Source organism: Schistocerca piceifrons, chromosome X, assembly GCF_021461385.2.
Source record: "Schistocerca piceifrons isolate TAMUIC-IGC-003096 chromosome X, iqSchPice1.1, whole genome shotgun sequence".
Classification (NCBI taxonomy): Eukaryota; Metazoa; Arthropoda; class Insecta; order Orthoptera; family Acrididae; genus Schistocerca; species Schistocerca piceifrons.
The window spans coordinates 477,837,875-477,854,612 of record NC_060149.1 but is presented as its reverse complement, the minus strand read 5'-3'; positions in this window follow the sequence as shown (position 1 = coordinate 477,854,612).

Here is a 16,738-nt window from a genome sequence, read left to right as displayed (position 1 = left end):
AGTTATTTGATTTTCCCATTCCTTCTGAAAATAATTCAGTAAATTCTTTAAGCAAGCTAGCGACACTGTATTTTGGATCCTGTTCTCACTGTCTATTGATTTCAACACAGTAAAATTCACTGTCATAGTGTGAGATTTGTAAGTGGCAGGCAAACGACACTGTCCAAGTACTGGTATTTCCTGTCCGTTGGAAGCAGTGAGGTGCTTGCGAGATTTAAAAAGGCGTGGTGAGCCTAACTGTTCATACGTGGAACGATTTAGAAAGTTTACTGAGGCACCTGTGTCCAACTGAAAGTTCACACAACTGCCAGCTATTCGTAAGCAGACAAATAGTTCGTTAGAACGTCGTTGCACAGCACTAGGGCGAGAAGGACGCACAACCTTAAACTTACTTTAGTGAGAACCTGTTGTAAGCTTGGAAAACACAACATTCGCTGCATGTGCACCAGCCTGCTTTTTTCTGGGAGCGGGCAAAATTGGTGTTTTTGTGCCGTTGCAAGAAAACTGCTTGGACACGCCATTTTTTTCCACACGGGTAAAACGTTGCGTTACGTGATGGGCAGTTCTGTCTGTTACGGCGTGAAAAACACCTAGGGCAAGACTTCACTAAATTCACAGGTCTGTTTACCTGTCTACGTGACTGTCCGCACGGCTGTGTATGCCCTTGTTGTGGCTACTAGGGACGGTAGCGAGTGAGGGGTGACTCGACCTGACAAATCTGTGACTGGTCAAACTTATCAGCTGCCATGGCACCCGTATCATATTGCTCTAATATTTGCAACACTTGAGGAAATGATGGATCAGAGTACGTTAAGATCTGCTCCCGTATCCTGTTATCTGGGACACTGAATGTTATTGCATTCCTAATCACCAAGCCACTGTGAAAGTTGCTACAAAAAGACTTCAATTTACACTTCCTAGTCATGCCCATTAGTTCTGTATATCACTGGCGGTACATCTGTTCCGGCTTTTTCTGCAAGCAAAAGAACAGATATCCAGCATCATCTACTTGGTCTTGTTGGTCGTAGTACTGAGTTAGTGCAGTGATTACTTCGTCATAACTGCGTTCGTCCAGAGACTCAGTTGGGAATAATTATTGTATTAACCTGAACTATGGGGACCCCGCAATCGAAAGAAAGTATTGTAGCTTCACAGTACCTTGAACTCTACGAACTTCAAAATGTGCTTGAAACTGTGTCCAGTATTCGAGCCATTCGTCTTCTGTGTCGTTAAATTGCCAAAACATTGGTATGCTAGTCAGCAACACTTGTTTGGCTAGTTGGTTGGTTGGTTGTTGTTCTGCAGTCGTCAGCAAAGCAGTAATTTGTTAGTTCTGAAACGGAAAAATTTGTGTTAGATTCATCACATTGGCTGTCTGCGGATGAGGCGAGGGGACAAGTGGTGGAGAGGGCGGGGTAGTCATGGTTTACGAAATACGTTATAGCAAAAAGCAAGCAAAGCCTCTGAAAAGAGAAACAAGCAAAATCTTTGCTGAACTATACTCGTCGCCATCTTTTATGTCGTCTCGTTGTCTCTGTAGGCTTCTAGCAAGGGAGCAAGGAGAGAATGGTGGCCGCTATCCTCTTTCCATAACACAAATTGCGTGCATATATTAACTGGGTTCTTTATTCCTAAGAACAGAAAATTGCTTAACTCTAGATAGTCGTTGTGGTACAAGGTCTTCCTTTCTAGTCTACGTTAGCCTCACTGCTGGTGAAGTCCAAGTCCGCTATGTACACTGTTCTGGTCGCTATGTGCTACCTGTTTCTGAGATAAAGGCTGGGACTGCGACTCAGGCTGAGCGACTCGCTGTATAACAAACTGGAACCCACTGGGTGCGACAGACTGGCCCTCCGGTCCGCTGCGGTGATCTAAATACTGGCGGCCGAGAGGGCGTTGGCGACGAGTTTCCTGCAAGTCTGTCATTGGCCTCTAACGATCTTCTCACAACGTCTTTGCTGCCTCGTGGCGCCTGTTGGCGCCAGCTTATGCCAACACACCTACAGCTGAGAGCGTTTGGGGGTTTTAACTTTTATTTTATTTCTTGCATTACATTGTTGTCCAAGCTTTCTGTATATTCTTGGACGTTCACTAGTAACTCTTCTCCATCACAATCTTGCGGAATTCGCCCCGCCCCCCCCTCAAATAAAAAAAACTTTATCAGCTTACTCTGTAACTATAGTAACTTTCTCCCCAAAACAATGTCAACTAGTTGATAAGAATGGCCAACATGTCAGTCTTGGGGCAAATGTTTGCAGGTTTAGGTCAAGTTGATACAGTTTCATTGTAAGTTGATACAGTTTTCGGGTGGGTTGATAATTATCTAAGCTGTTCCAACCAAATTTAGACTCGTTTGTTCACTTGGAAACACTTTAATGTGAAGGAGAATAGTCCCCCAGAGTGTTCTGAAAATCGGAATGATTTTCCTTCCCTTTCATACGCTTCTTCCTTCGAATCGTAGTTTTTTTCATCTTCACAAACGACTATACGGGAACAAAAACACAGAGACATCCACAGCACAAGTGAGTACTGACGTGTGGTGTATTTACTCGTAAAGGATGAAGCGCTAGTGCAGACTTCTGCTGGTGATCCACGAAATTTTCGAACTACCCTCACCAGCAAAAATTCCATCTCTCCCTTCTGCTGGTTGGCACGAATTCCCTAATTAATAGCGAATGCGGATCGATTAGCTTTGAAAGTCGATTTCGAGAGGGACTGTGGCGGCAGGCGGCACTGGCAGTTGGTCAGACGACTTCGTCATAACAGCAATGTACGTGTGTGGCGAGGTCTTAGATACAGCGATATACAGGGGGTCCGTTCGTTACTTGAAAAGCCTGCAAAGTCCGCTATCTTTGGAACCACTACAGGAATTCCTTATCCACTGGTTCCTACGAGGAGCCGAAAGGAATGTAGTGTGGACTTCAATGGTATGTGGACGTGAACTTGTATCCTAAGCTAGTATTGTTGGACCGATTTGAAGGTGTAGCGAAGATGTGTTCCCGAGCACGATAATTCTGAGGATGCTAGTTCACCATTATTTTTACGCTTGAGCAGTGTTAGCCGGCTTATCAGGGTCTTTAGTGGATGTGACTTTCACGCTGCCTTGGTTCGGCATTCGTGAAATTCGTTTGAGCATAGGAGCGGTATGCTCTGATATATCCATGTGTCGGGGAATGGTATTGTGATTACGTGCTTGTTGTCATTGAGTTTCAGGTAGTTACACCGTGCGGTTTATATACAGATGGGTCTTGCGGTCCTCTTAAGCTGTCCTAAGTTAGACAGGGGAGCAGATGTACAGTGTGCACATGTTGCAAATCAGACTTGTGACAGAAGATTGTCGCAGTGGATACATATTTCACCAGACCAGTTACATTGACGACTGAGTTATTTATACTGTGCTTACACCAATTTGGTTGATGGAACTGTTGTAACAACCTGCACCGTCACTCAGAACATAATTTCTTCTGTATTCATTTGAGAGTAGCAGAGGTATGATCTGAAATATCCATGTGAGAGGGCTCGATATTTTGATTACCTGCTTTCTGGCACTTGGTTACGTAGTTAAGTCGTACGTGTCTCGCGGTCCTCCTAAACTTCACTAAGTAAGACGGGGAGCAGATGTACATCGTGCGTATGTTGCAAATCAAAGTTGTAGTAGAAGATTGTTGCAGTGGATATACATTGATGAACCAAATCATTATGACCATTGTCCACCGCGAAAGTGAATGTCACCTGTTCACACTGCAGGCACGTGATTCGATAAAGAAAGTGTAAAGAAGGAACACAGACGTATTGAGAATGATTCTAGCCACCAAACGGGCCGCATATGGTGAAATGTTCTGACATAAGTACCTTTGACTAAGGCCTGATTCTTATTGCCCAGCGTGGCCTAGAGGTTCTAGGCGCTTCAGTCCGGAACTACGCGCCCCTGCCGAACTACCACTACATTACTAGATTGTGTGATGTCACAGTAAAATTCTGATTGCTCCAACTGAAGATACCGTATATGAAGCCCAGCGTTACAAAAAACAGGCACCTAGAGAGGTGATCAGTAACTGCAACCAACCGTCGTGATACCAGGTTGTCTGTAGGATAGCCCGAACCTCGATTTCCGACACGTAGGGTGCAGTCGCGGACACAGCGCTGGCAGTGGCCGAGAGAAGACACATAATTATAGACGTAATAATTTCCGGCTTGGTGGCTGACACATCCGGTTGACCAAGGTATCTCCCACCCACGTCAATACTGGATAACAGATCCCTACACTTTAGTGGAAAAGTCAAAGACTGCTACAAATTCACACTGGATTACGAGGAACTCTCCGCAGCATACGCAGGGCGAACGAGCGAAGTGAGAAGCTACTGAGGAATGGAATTCCTCGAGCGGCAGCAGCCGCCACCGAATCCATGGTCGCGAACGACAAACCTCTACATGTCTGCCCAACCTGCCCAACACTAGTCAGACCATCTACCTAGGCATGGTAGATATAGTTTCACAATTATACACAGTGTTTCCGTTAGAGGATGCAAAATTTTAACAGTACATAGGGGATGCTGCCGGCCGCTGTGGCTTAGCGGTTCTAGGCGCTTCAGTCCGGAACCGCGCTGCTGCTACGGACACAGGTTCGAATCCTGCCTCGGGCATGGATGTGTGTGATGTCCTTAGGTTAATTAGGTTTACTTAGTTCTAAGTCTAGGGGACTGATGACCTCAGATGTTAAGACCCGTAATGCTTAGAGCCATTTGAACCAATTTATTGCCCAGCGCTTGGTAACGAACATCTAGGAGACGTTGAAGTCGGTCAGATGTTCTCGTGCTACAGTCGTGAACATATGTGGAAAATGGTGGAAGAATGGTGAAACCACGAGTGAGACACAAAGTGTTAGGGCTTCCACAGAACGTGGTAGTCGGTCGCTTACCCACTCTATAAAGCACGATAGACGGCGGTCAGTGGCATATCTGACGATAGAGCACAATGCTAGTGCAGCACAAGTATTTCACAGCACACTGTTAAGCGCACATTACTCAACATCAGGCTTCACAACAGTCAACATCTTTGTCTTCCCATATTGATTCGACGACATCAAGGTTTATGATTCCAGTTGGCACCAGATAATCAAGTTTGGAGCGTGGATCAATGGATACGTGTCGCCTGGTCGGATAAATCACGTTTCTTGTTACACCAGGCCGATGGTCGTGTTCGGTTACGTCATCATCCAGGCTAGTATCTTCTCAAAGCACGCACCATGCCATGGACACAGGTCGGTGGGTACAGTGTTATGTTATGGGAAAATTTCACCTCGCTTTCATGGGACCTGTGTTAGTAATCGAAGGCACCCTGAAAGCTATGGACTACGTGAATATTATTGCAGACCACCTGCATCCCTTCACGCTCGATATCTTCCTCGTCGGCGATGGCATCTTCCAAGAGGATAACCGCCCACGTAACGAGGCGAGAAGCGTGCTACAGTGACTTGAAGTGCATGGTAGTGAAGTGACGTTAGAGTCTTGGCCACTATATTACCCTGAAGTGGAACAGAAGGAACACGTAGAGTCAGCTTCGAGTTCACAAACCACTGACCCGTAATTTATGCTGATTGGCTAGTGCCACATACATCCAGAAACCTGCGGCGGACTTGTAGAATCCATGACACATAGAAACACTGTTGTATTGCATTTTATATCTGGACTAATAGTATTAGGCAGGCGGTCATAATGTTTTGGCTTATCAGCGTATATTTACCCAGAATATTTATACTAGTGATTGCTTTATATATCGTGTGCTTTCACAGTTTTGGGTAATGGAACTGTTAAATCAAACTGTATTTTCAGTCAGAACACAGCTTCTTCTGTATGGTGTTGGGGTAGGAAGGGCCTTACACGCAGTCAGCTGGCGTGTGGTATGCGTCTCTGTTGCAGACGAGCCCTCTTCTATTGATACACTCTAGCTCTCTCTCAGGAACGTTGGGACAGGAATGGCGACTAGTTTGGTATTACGAGTGAAGTAGTAGGGCTGTCGGCAGACTAATGAGTACTGGGCTTCAAGGAAAGCTGGAAACGTGTTTACCTGGGGACACTACTCTGAGATAATACAAGCAGCACCGTGCTGGCGTAATAACATGAGACTTGGGGGTGCGCTGATGACAGAAAGCATGGGTCACATTTCAGTGGTGCCGGTGGAGTCTATCAGTAGGACGGGTTTCACTAGACATGGCCTGCACCTCAACAGGTATGGGAAGGGGAGGTCGGCAAAGCTTATAGGTGACAGCATAGGTGGGGTTGGTGGGATCACTCATGGGAAAATTCCTGCTGTAGTGGTTGGTTGGTTGGTTGGTTTGGGGAAGGAGACCAGACAGCGAGGTCATCGGTCTCGTCAGATTAGGGAAGGACGGGGAAGGAAGTCGGCCGTGCCCTTTGAAAGGAACCATCCCGGGATTTGCCTGGAGCGATTTAGGGAAATCACCTGCTGTAGTGGGTGTTAGAGCTGCACCTTTTTTAGATTGAAATCAGCTGATAGGTATTCCTGCTTAAGGGAAGTCTCTCTAACAAAGGAATCACTTTTGACAAAGCTCAGGTATCCGAGTAATGAGGGAATTAGTATATTTCATCAAAATGTACAAGGTATTAAAGATAAAGTTAGTGAACTGCTTATAGATGTTGACTCTGAAATTATTGGTATATCTGAACACATCTTATATAAGGAGATAATTCAGAGGCTTCCTTTACCGGGATACAGGTTGGCTGGCAGCTTTTCGAGGAGCTCTTTGCGGTGTGGGGGAGTAGCCATGTATGTGAAAAACGGCATCCCATTTGAGTCCATTGATGTTTCAAAGTACTACACTGAGAAGGTGTTTGAATGTTGTGCTGGTGTGGTTAAATTTAATGGAGCTAAACTTCTAACTCTTGTTATTTATAGATCCCCAGACTCCGATTTCACTACATTTTTGCTAAAGCTAGAGGAGGTTATTGGTTCACTTTATAGGAAATACAAAAAGTTAGTTATATGTGGTGACTTCAATATTAATTGTATAAGTGATTGTGCAAGGAAGGGGATGCTGGTAGACCTCCTTAATTCATATAATCTTATGCAAACCGTATTCTTTCCAACGAGAGTGCAAGGGAACAGTAGAACAACCATAGACAACATTTTTGTTCACTCCTCATTACTAGAAGGGCATTCTGTTAGCAAAAAGGTGAATGGCCTTTCAGATCATGATGCACAAATTTTAACTCTAAAAGATTTTTGTGCTGCAACACGTGTTAAATACAGTCATCAGCTGTTTAGGAAAGCTAATCCAGTTGCTGTAGAGACCTTTGTAAACCTTATCAAGGAACAAGAGTGGCAAGATGTTTATAGCGCTGATACAGTAGACGATAAATATAATGCTTTTCTCAAGACTTTTCTCGTGCTCTTTGAAAGTTGCTTTCCGTTAGAACGTTCAAAACAGGGTACTAGCACAAACAGGCAGCCTGGGTGGCTGACTGGAGGGATAAGAATATCTTGTAGAACAAAGTGGCAATTATATCAAAACGTTAGAAACAGTCAAAATCTAAATGCAGCAGCCCATTACAAACAGTATTGTAAGGTGCTTAAAAATGTTATTAGGAAGGCAAAAAGTATGTGGTATGCAGATAGAATAGCTAAGTCTCAGGATAAAATTAAAACCATATGGTCAATCGTAAAGGAAGTGGCTGGTCTGCAGAGACAGGTCGAGGATATAGAATCAGTGCGCAGTGGGAATGTCCGTGTTACTGATAGGTAGCATATATGTACAGTATTTAATAATCACTTTCTGAATATAGCAGGTGAACTAAATAGAAACCTAGTCCCAACAGGGAATCATATAGCGCTCCTAGAAAAAAGTGTTCCGAGACTGTTACCTGAAATGCTCCTCCATGATACTGACAAGAGGGAGATTGAGTTAATAATTAAATCACTAAAGACCAAGAACTCTCATGGATATGACGGGGTATCTAGTAGAATACTGAAGTATTGTTCTATGTATGTTAGCCCAGTACTTAGCCATATCTGTAACTTTTCCTTTAGGAGTGGTCGGTTTCCTGACCGATTAAAGTACTCGGTAGTGAAGCCACTTTATCAAAAGGGAGACACTGATAATGTTGACAATTTTAGACCTATTTCTATGCCATCGGTGTTTGCTAAAGTTATCGAGAAGGTTGTATATACAAGGTTACTGGAGCATTTAAATTCACATAATTTGCTGTCAAATGTTCAGTTTGGTTTTAGAAATGGCTTAACAACTGAAAATGGTATATTCTCTTTTCTCTGTGAGGTTTTGGACGGATTAAATAAAAGGTTGCGAACGCTAGGTCTTTTCTTTGATTTAACGAAGGCTTTTGACTGTGTTGACCACAAAATATTACTGCAGAAGTTGGACCATTATGGAGTAAGGGGAGTAGCTTACAATTGGTTCGCCTCCTACTTTAAGAACAGAAAGCAGAAGGTAATTCTCCGGAATATTGAGAGTGGTAGTGATGTTCAGTCCCAATGGGGCACTGTTAACTGGGGCGTTCCCCAAGGGTCGGTGCTGGGGCCACTGCTGTTTCTTATTTATATCAATGATATGCCTTCTAGTGTTACAGGTGATTCAAAAATATTTCTGTTTGCTGATGACACCAGCTTGGTACCGAAGGATCTTGTGTGTAATATTGAAACACTATCAAATAATGTAGTTCATGAAATAAGTTCGTGGCTTGTGGAAAATAATTTGATGCTAAATCACAGTAATACTCAGTTTTTACAGTTTCTAACTCACAATTCAACAAGAACCGATATTTTGATCAGACAGAATGGGCATATTATAAGCGAGACGGAACAGTTCAAGTTCTTAGGCGTTCGAATAGATAGTAAGCTGTTGTGGAAAGCCCATGTTCAGGATCTTGTTCAGAAACTAAATGCTGCTTTATTTACCATTAGAACAGTATCTGAAATAAGTGACACTACAACACGAAAAGTAGTCTACTTCGTATATTTTCATACGCTTATGTCGTATGGTATTATTTTTTGGGGTAATTCTTCTGATTCAAAAAGGGTATTTTTGGCTCAAAAACGGGCTGTTCGAGCTATATGTGGTGTAAGTTCGAGAACCTCTTGTCGACCCCTATTCAATAGTCTGGGAATTCTGACATTGCCCTCACAGTATATATTTTCTTTAATGTCGTTTGTTGTTAGCAATATTAGACTATTCCCAAGAGTTAGCAGCTTTCACTCAGTTAATACTAGGCAGAAATCCAATCTGCATGTGGAATGCACTTCCTTGACTCGTGTGCAGAAAAGAGTGCAGTATTCTGCTGCATCCATTTTCAATAAGCTACCACAAGAACTCAAAAATCTTAGCAGTAGCCCAAACACTTTTAAGTCTAAACTGAAGAGTTTCCTCATGGCTCACTCCTTCTATTCTGTCGAGGAGCTCCGGGAAGAGCTAAAAAATTAAGCAAATTCCAGTGTTGTATTGTTGATTTTCTTTATTTGAACTTACGACTTGTCACCTGAATATGTTTTTTTTATATTTCATTTTATCTGTTTCTAATATCGTGTTATAATTTCATGTATTGACTCGTTCCATGACCATGGAGACTTCTCCTTAATTTGATCCCACGGAACAATAAATAAATAAATTAATTAATATATTACGCTAAAAACTCATTATACTGTGTTTGATTTAGTGTGGTTTCTTGAATGGTTAATGAATGTGTGTCTTTAATATGATTAATGAAATTAAGTTTTGTGGAAGTGTGACCTCTGGTAGTTAGGTTTGGCAAGCGGTAAGAATTAAGGCAGGATGGCTCTGAAGGATTATCTGTCACATTCATTCAAATAGTTGACTAGTTAGTAGGATATGAACTGACTGTGTCAGAAATCTACTCCAAAAATACTTAAGCATTGTTAAACTGAGGGGACTACCGTTGTTTTCTTTTCTGTTTTTGGGTTATTAATGTACTCTGGTGTAAAAATTTAATATTTTTCTTTTGGGTAAGTAAGTGTTCAGAGAAGTGCACGTTAACCAGAGCCTATGAACCTTATAAAGATCTGGTTACTATGGAGTAACAATCAGTCTAAGAGGCTCAATTTTAAATAAATGTTGTTATGTTTCTGGATGTGAGAATGATTTTTAAGAGTTTAATAAATGTCACTGTGCACTCATTTCCTTGGTTTCAATTGAAGAGTATCTTTAATTCCACGGCACAAGTGGTAGCAGAGAGCAACTTTAGGCAAATCGGTGCACATTGACGATATTAATATTGTACTTCTTAACTGGAAATTTGTGGATTTTGCAGATTCCCCTGCTTATCTGGGAAAGAATGAGCTGGAGTGTGAATCGCGGGCAGGAGGTGTAGGAGGTGTACACGCCCATGGAATTGTGAGTAAATTACGATAAAATTGAGCCAGAGAACTGAAATACATGTTCAATACGGAGTAAAAGTTTTCTGTAATCCCGAAAGGCGAAGAACAGGTGAGTATGACTGACACTGCTCTTAGCACTAGGCTCGTGGAATTAAATCAGGCAAGGGAATTATTTACCTATTAGAGGCCCACATCGTCTCAGCTTCGAAAATTACAAGTGCAAGTAGAGTACTATTTTCAGGGAGTTGAGAATTTGGTGGAATTACCTGCTGAACAGATGAAGTTATTCCAAAAGCGAATAGTGGAGTAGGAGAAATGGAATAATATGATGTCCGCATTGGCGGAGGGAATGAGCGTTGCTCTTGAAACAAGCAGGCCACAAACACTGTATTAACCCGCGGAATCACAAATGAGTGTGCATGCAAATCGTCTAATCCTTTAGCGCAGCTCTTATTAGGTTACGAGGTGATTTCATGCGATACAGTATCTGAGATAATCCGTCTTCTATAGCTGACAGTAAAAGTAGAAAATCGGATCAAAGCAATCGGGGTATAACTAAAAGAGTTGAAACTTTTAGCAGTCTGAGAGAATAGCATTTGTCAGCAATACATTCGGAAAGTAGTGCAAGGGGATTTATACACTGGAGGAACTAAGGATAACGTTATGTAACGAAACACAATCACAGAGAATTTGGCAAGAGTTGACGTATTCCATATGCCGCCGTGAGCAGGGAGTAGCTGAGAGAATCTCAGATTATGTAGACAGGGTAAAGCAGAGCACGATGGCCCAATGCTTGCCATATACGTAAGCGGAAGTTGCACACCTCAGTATACAAGCTTTGAGACCCGAAAGTAGAGAGAGGTGGGGGGGGGGACATTTAGCAAGGGACTGTAACAAGCAGTGGTCATTACGTTACAATACGAAAGTGAATTTACGTTGCTTTAGATGCAACGGAACAGGCCACATCGCACGTGACTGTAATACGCAAAGGAAGGCCCCAGCATTTATGGAATAAGCGAAATGGAAGGATTCCAGTGTTTGGGATGTTGGGAGCAAGGCCATAGGTGACACGTATACACGGAACTGACACGAGAGAGAAGGGGAATGGCGATATGGGACAGAGGGGGCGCATTAAAGGATTCAAACAGTGTTCTCCTAATTAAAGGTATACATGGCATGATATATACCAAGGTGATCACGTTTAGTTTAATATGTTGCAGCACCAGTGAAGAACCTAAACGTGAATTGTTGGATTCAGGAAGTCTGGTTCGATGAAAAGTGAACAGTAGTTTCAAGATAATCAGAGTCATTGTCAACGTCACCGGTACGGCAACAAGTAGAGGTATACCAATTACCCAATAAAACTTCTATCAGTAATAAAAGACCTCTAGTGGTCAAGTTCTTACGAACGCCGCTGCCTACCTGACATCCTGGCGGCCGAGCCAACAAAGGGCCTAACCTAACCTAACCTAACCTAACCTAACCTCGCCGATCATTGTTTTGTCTTGCTACAGGCAATGTATTACGTATATTTTATTTTTGACCGTAAATCCACCACTAAAGTGTCAGACCTATTATCTTTATATATTTTCTTTTTAATAATGTTATTTGGGTAACTGTATTCGTCTTTCAGTTTATCACAACCGTTTTCTATAATAGTTATCAAAATTTAAAAGTCTGCTGCATGTATTTTACCTAATGTGTTTATATCAGATTATGGTTCTTCCGTAAATGATGACTGCATCTAAGCCGACAGTAGTGACATCTATGAAGGATGTAGGCAAACAGTTTTCTGGTAGCTACTGCACCTCAGTGGATATTGTACAAAAACGCCAGTAGCAAAATGACTGTGTGAACGATGTGGCCTATTTTACACCATATTTTAGGTTTATATGGCGATACTGTGCTAAGTATATTTATGTTTTGACGATGCCATTACGGCTTTATCACATTAGGACATGGTGTAGAACAGATACGCTTTACCTTATTTTATCTGAACATTTCCAAGGCTATATGATACTATCTTGTGATATGAAATGCTGTATTGTGTTGAAAGATAGGAGCAACATTTCCCAGGTTATATGATACTATCTTGTGATATGAAATGCTGTATTGTGTTGAAAGATAGGTGGATATATATATTTCTTTATATTGTAGATCTGAAGATGGTGATTACTGACTGAAACCGGTCATCGTCAAAGGAATTTATATTGTGATCAAAGACTGGAATAAAAAAAAAAAATTGAATAATAAAAGTTATTTATGGGTATAGCTTGGAACTGGGCCATATACTTGGAAAATGAAAGCCAAGGTAATGACCTGTTTTCCTTCGACTTCATAGTTAGGGTTGGTGTGATCTCGGATTGACCAGGGGGAATTTGATTTCAAACTTAATCAAGCAAGAATATTTTTGTTCTGTAAACCTAACGAAATAAATACAACCATTGAGATTTCGAAAAAAAACAAAGGGTAAAGGAGGTAGGAGCAGAAGATAGATAATCAGTGAATTTACCATTTACAAGAAAAGCACAGCTATGTACAGGATTTGCGGATGTATCAACAACTAAATTGAGGGGGATGTCGTTATTAGACTACAATATGGAATTGACAGACAATGTATCCGCGAAGAAACCACCATACCGGTTACCACATACCAGAATGAAAATGTTTTTCATGCTCCTGCGGATATGTAAAAAAAGGACATTATAAGACCATTCACGTCACCATAAGCAACACATGTATTTTTAGTACCTAAATCAGGTGGGCAATATAGACCAGTGGTTGACTGCTGTAAATTGAATAAAAAACTTATACTTAGATTGGTATCCCTTTCTGATATACATTCGTTATATGTGCTTCAGGGGAGCCACAGTGTTCACAGCTTTAGATCTCAATCAAGCATATAACCAGATTTCTCTGGCCAATGAATCGAAACCAACAATGACGTTTTCCATAGATTGGAACATTTACGAATACCAACGACTACCATATGGATTAGCGACAGAAGCTGCGGTTTTATCACTGTCAGTGGACTATATATTTGGAGATATGAAATTTAAATACTTATACCATTATCTGTATAATCTCGTCATTTATAGCGCGATACGTGAAGAACATGTAGGACATCTTATAGAAGTGTTTTTTCAAGCGGCTGCGAAGGGCCGTCTTAAGGGTTAATCCAAAAAAATAGAAGATGGCACTTGTAAGATGCAATCCTTGGGGCACATAGTATCAGCAGATGTGGCGTTATGGACCATGCTTCTCTCAGATGTTTACTAGGGTTAAAGGAACCATCAAGCCGATTGGCGAGATGGGCACTGAAATTAAGTGAATTTGATTATGAAGTGATTTATAAATCGGGAGCTTCAAATAAAAATGCTGACGCATTAAACAGAAAGGTTGCAGCTTTACAAGTAATAGGTTTTGATAGGAAAGACTGGATAAAGGCACAACTACCTGACAGAGAGTGCACATTGTTTCATACGCAGCCACAGTTGAAATACAAGATGGCTTCCTATGCAGAACTACAAAGTGTCGTTCCTGCAGCACCGATACAGGTAGTGGTATGTCAGGTTCACGACCATGTTTTATTAAGTCACAGAGGTAGACATGCAACAGATCGACGAGTAGCTGAAAGATTCTGGTGGAAGACACATCACAATGACCTAGCGCAATATGTAGAAAACTGTGTTCCGTGCAAGCAACGATCGGATTTAAGTCATCAGAATATTGAGTTACAACGACTACCTGAAGCAGATAGACCATTATCGTTTTTAGGATTATCCAATTGTGTTTTAACAATTTTGGACAATTTTTTCACTTTATTTGGTTATGGTAGTCATTCCTGATCAGAAGGCTAGAACAGCAGCACAAGCAATGGTGAAAAATTGGCTACTGAAGTACGGTATATCTTAAATAATTATTACAGACCAGGAAAAAATTTTGTGTATCAACTACTGAATCAACTATGTCAGTTATTATAAATTAAGAAGTTATGTACCAGCCCATTTCATCCTCAAGCAAATGGCCAAACTGAACGAGTTCACCATATATTATCTAAGGTGTTGAGCCACATTGACTCACAGTATTTAAACTGAGATATCTATTTGAACCAGTGCAAAAGTTCATTCTGGAACGAGTCTTTCGCCATACGAAGTTCTATATGATAGGAAAATAGCATCACCTTTCGATGTGCTCCAACGTAAACTGGGTCCACAAGGTGTACCAGTGAAAGAATTTGCAAAAAATTAAAAGAAATTTGGAAAATGGTGAAACGTGCCTATATAAAAGAGTTAGAAAAACAGGAGCGTATTGGGCAAAGGGCAAGTACACTACTACAGTATAGAATAGGATAATGGGTACTGCTAACTAATCCTTATACTTCGATAGGCAAAACCAAGCAAATTTTGACAAAGTATCAAGAACCATACCAAGTTGTTGAAACGACTTCACCAGTCAACGTAAAACTGAAGTTAGCCACAAGGACTTCGATAGTGCATGTCAGTCAAGTCAAACCATTTAAGGGCGTAGTTGACACACTGCCACAAATCTCTTCAATCAATCCCGAAAGATCAGAAGGACAAAAGAAGCAACTACCTAAGAAGGATATACCTTACTCACTTAGATATAGGAGTAAGTAATGTAGGATTCTCCAGTGTAATCCTGGTTATATTACGATCATTTTCTCTTCTTGAATATTGTTTTGTCTTTAGTTAGTTCTTTAAAGGACGGAGGGGAGTGATGATGTTTACCTATCTCTCAGGTTACGTGCCGAGATGCTGGCTAGAAAAATTCTTCTGTGTGTAGCACTGCTATATTGTTGCAAAGGAGATATAATGCTGAATCAATCACTGCACAATGGTGCCCTGTTCGTTAGAAAAGCATATGTCCTGCTAATAAGCCACAATTGGATAACTGAGTTTGCATTTGATGTTTGGGAAGTGAGAAATTAAGTAAGAAGGCTACAAGACAGGTTTTTAGCATTACAAAAACGGGTTGACACAGGAGGACTGTTGGAGGATATGAAAAGTGAGTACCAGGAATTGAAACTCTCATATGACAAACTGAAGACTCACTTGCAACAAGTAACCGAAATTGTACCGCGAGCATCACTACGAAGAAAGCAAGGTTGGTTAGATGAAGGAAGAAAGCTATTAAAAACGGTATCTGGGACAGCAGATAATGAGAATATTGAGAACATCCACAGTAAGATTCAGAGTGTACAAGCATTAGAGGAGGATACGAGAACAAAAGCGGAATGGCACACGACAAAAATAGGGAATATGGAGCAAGGAATATTCGATGTGAATAGTACAGTAAGAAATTTAACAGCGGAATTAGAGCAGTATGCACTTAGAACCAGATATGTTTTGAATAGTGATTAAGAGAAGATTCAAACTCGTTTGAGTAGTTTAGAGGATAAAATGCTAGTAGCCGCATCACTACATACTTTGCCGAACAAATTAGACGACGCAAGAGTAAAGGCAGAGACATTACATGAGGCATCACAACTTGCTACTCATGGGCAGTTGAGTTCAACATTAGTAAGTGCACAGCAAATTCTCGTAGCATTACAACAAGCACAAGGAGACTTTCCCGATGGGTTGCAGCATATCGTATCCACAACAAGTAGGGATAAAGCTTAATTTTATAGTATATTTAGTGTAGAAGTAACCACTGATAAAGCTAAGATACAAGTTAGAGTTAAATTTTCAGTAGTAGGAATGAATGCACAATACCAGTGTTACATGGTACGTCCATATCAAATAAATTGGAGTACAATTCAGAAATGAGTACGGTTACAAACACGAGATTTATTATTAGATTCTAACAAAAAAGATGCTCATGTTGTCATGCCCGTAGCGGATTTCAACGACTGCGTCCAGGAAAGAATTATTATTTGTCCAGCAAGGGCGATACAAACCAACCAAAAGTCATGTGAAATGTAATTGTTTTTAAGGGAGCTAGAAGCGGCAGAGTGTGAGAAAAAAGCTTTAGTGCCACAAACGGAATTCCAGCGAATCGGAGACCACTAGATTTATTCTATGTTTACGTCAGAAACAGTCATCATTACCTATTACGAAAAAGGAAAACCTACAGGAATTATGCGATTGGAATTACAGGTTAACGGATTGGTAATAAATGGGACTAGGCGCGAGATAGTAGGAAGACAGTTTCACTTTCCAGATACCATTACGGGTACAACACTAATTAACGTATCCAGACCAATGTAGTACTGGCCAGAGAACAGTTCCTTGGATTCAGCTTTATTACAGTCGGTAGACAACTTGATAAATTCCGAAAACCAACAAATCTTAGTAAACCAAATATTGCACCATCTAAAGCGGTATCATGAAAAGCGTGGGCAGAAGAC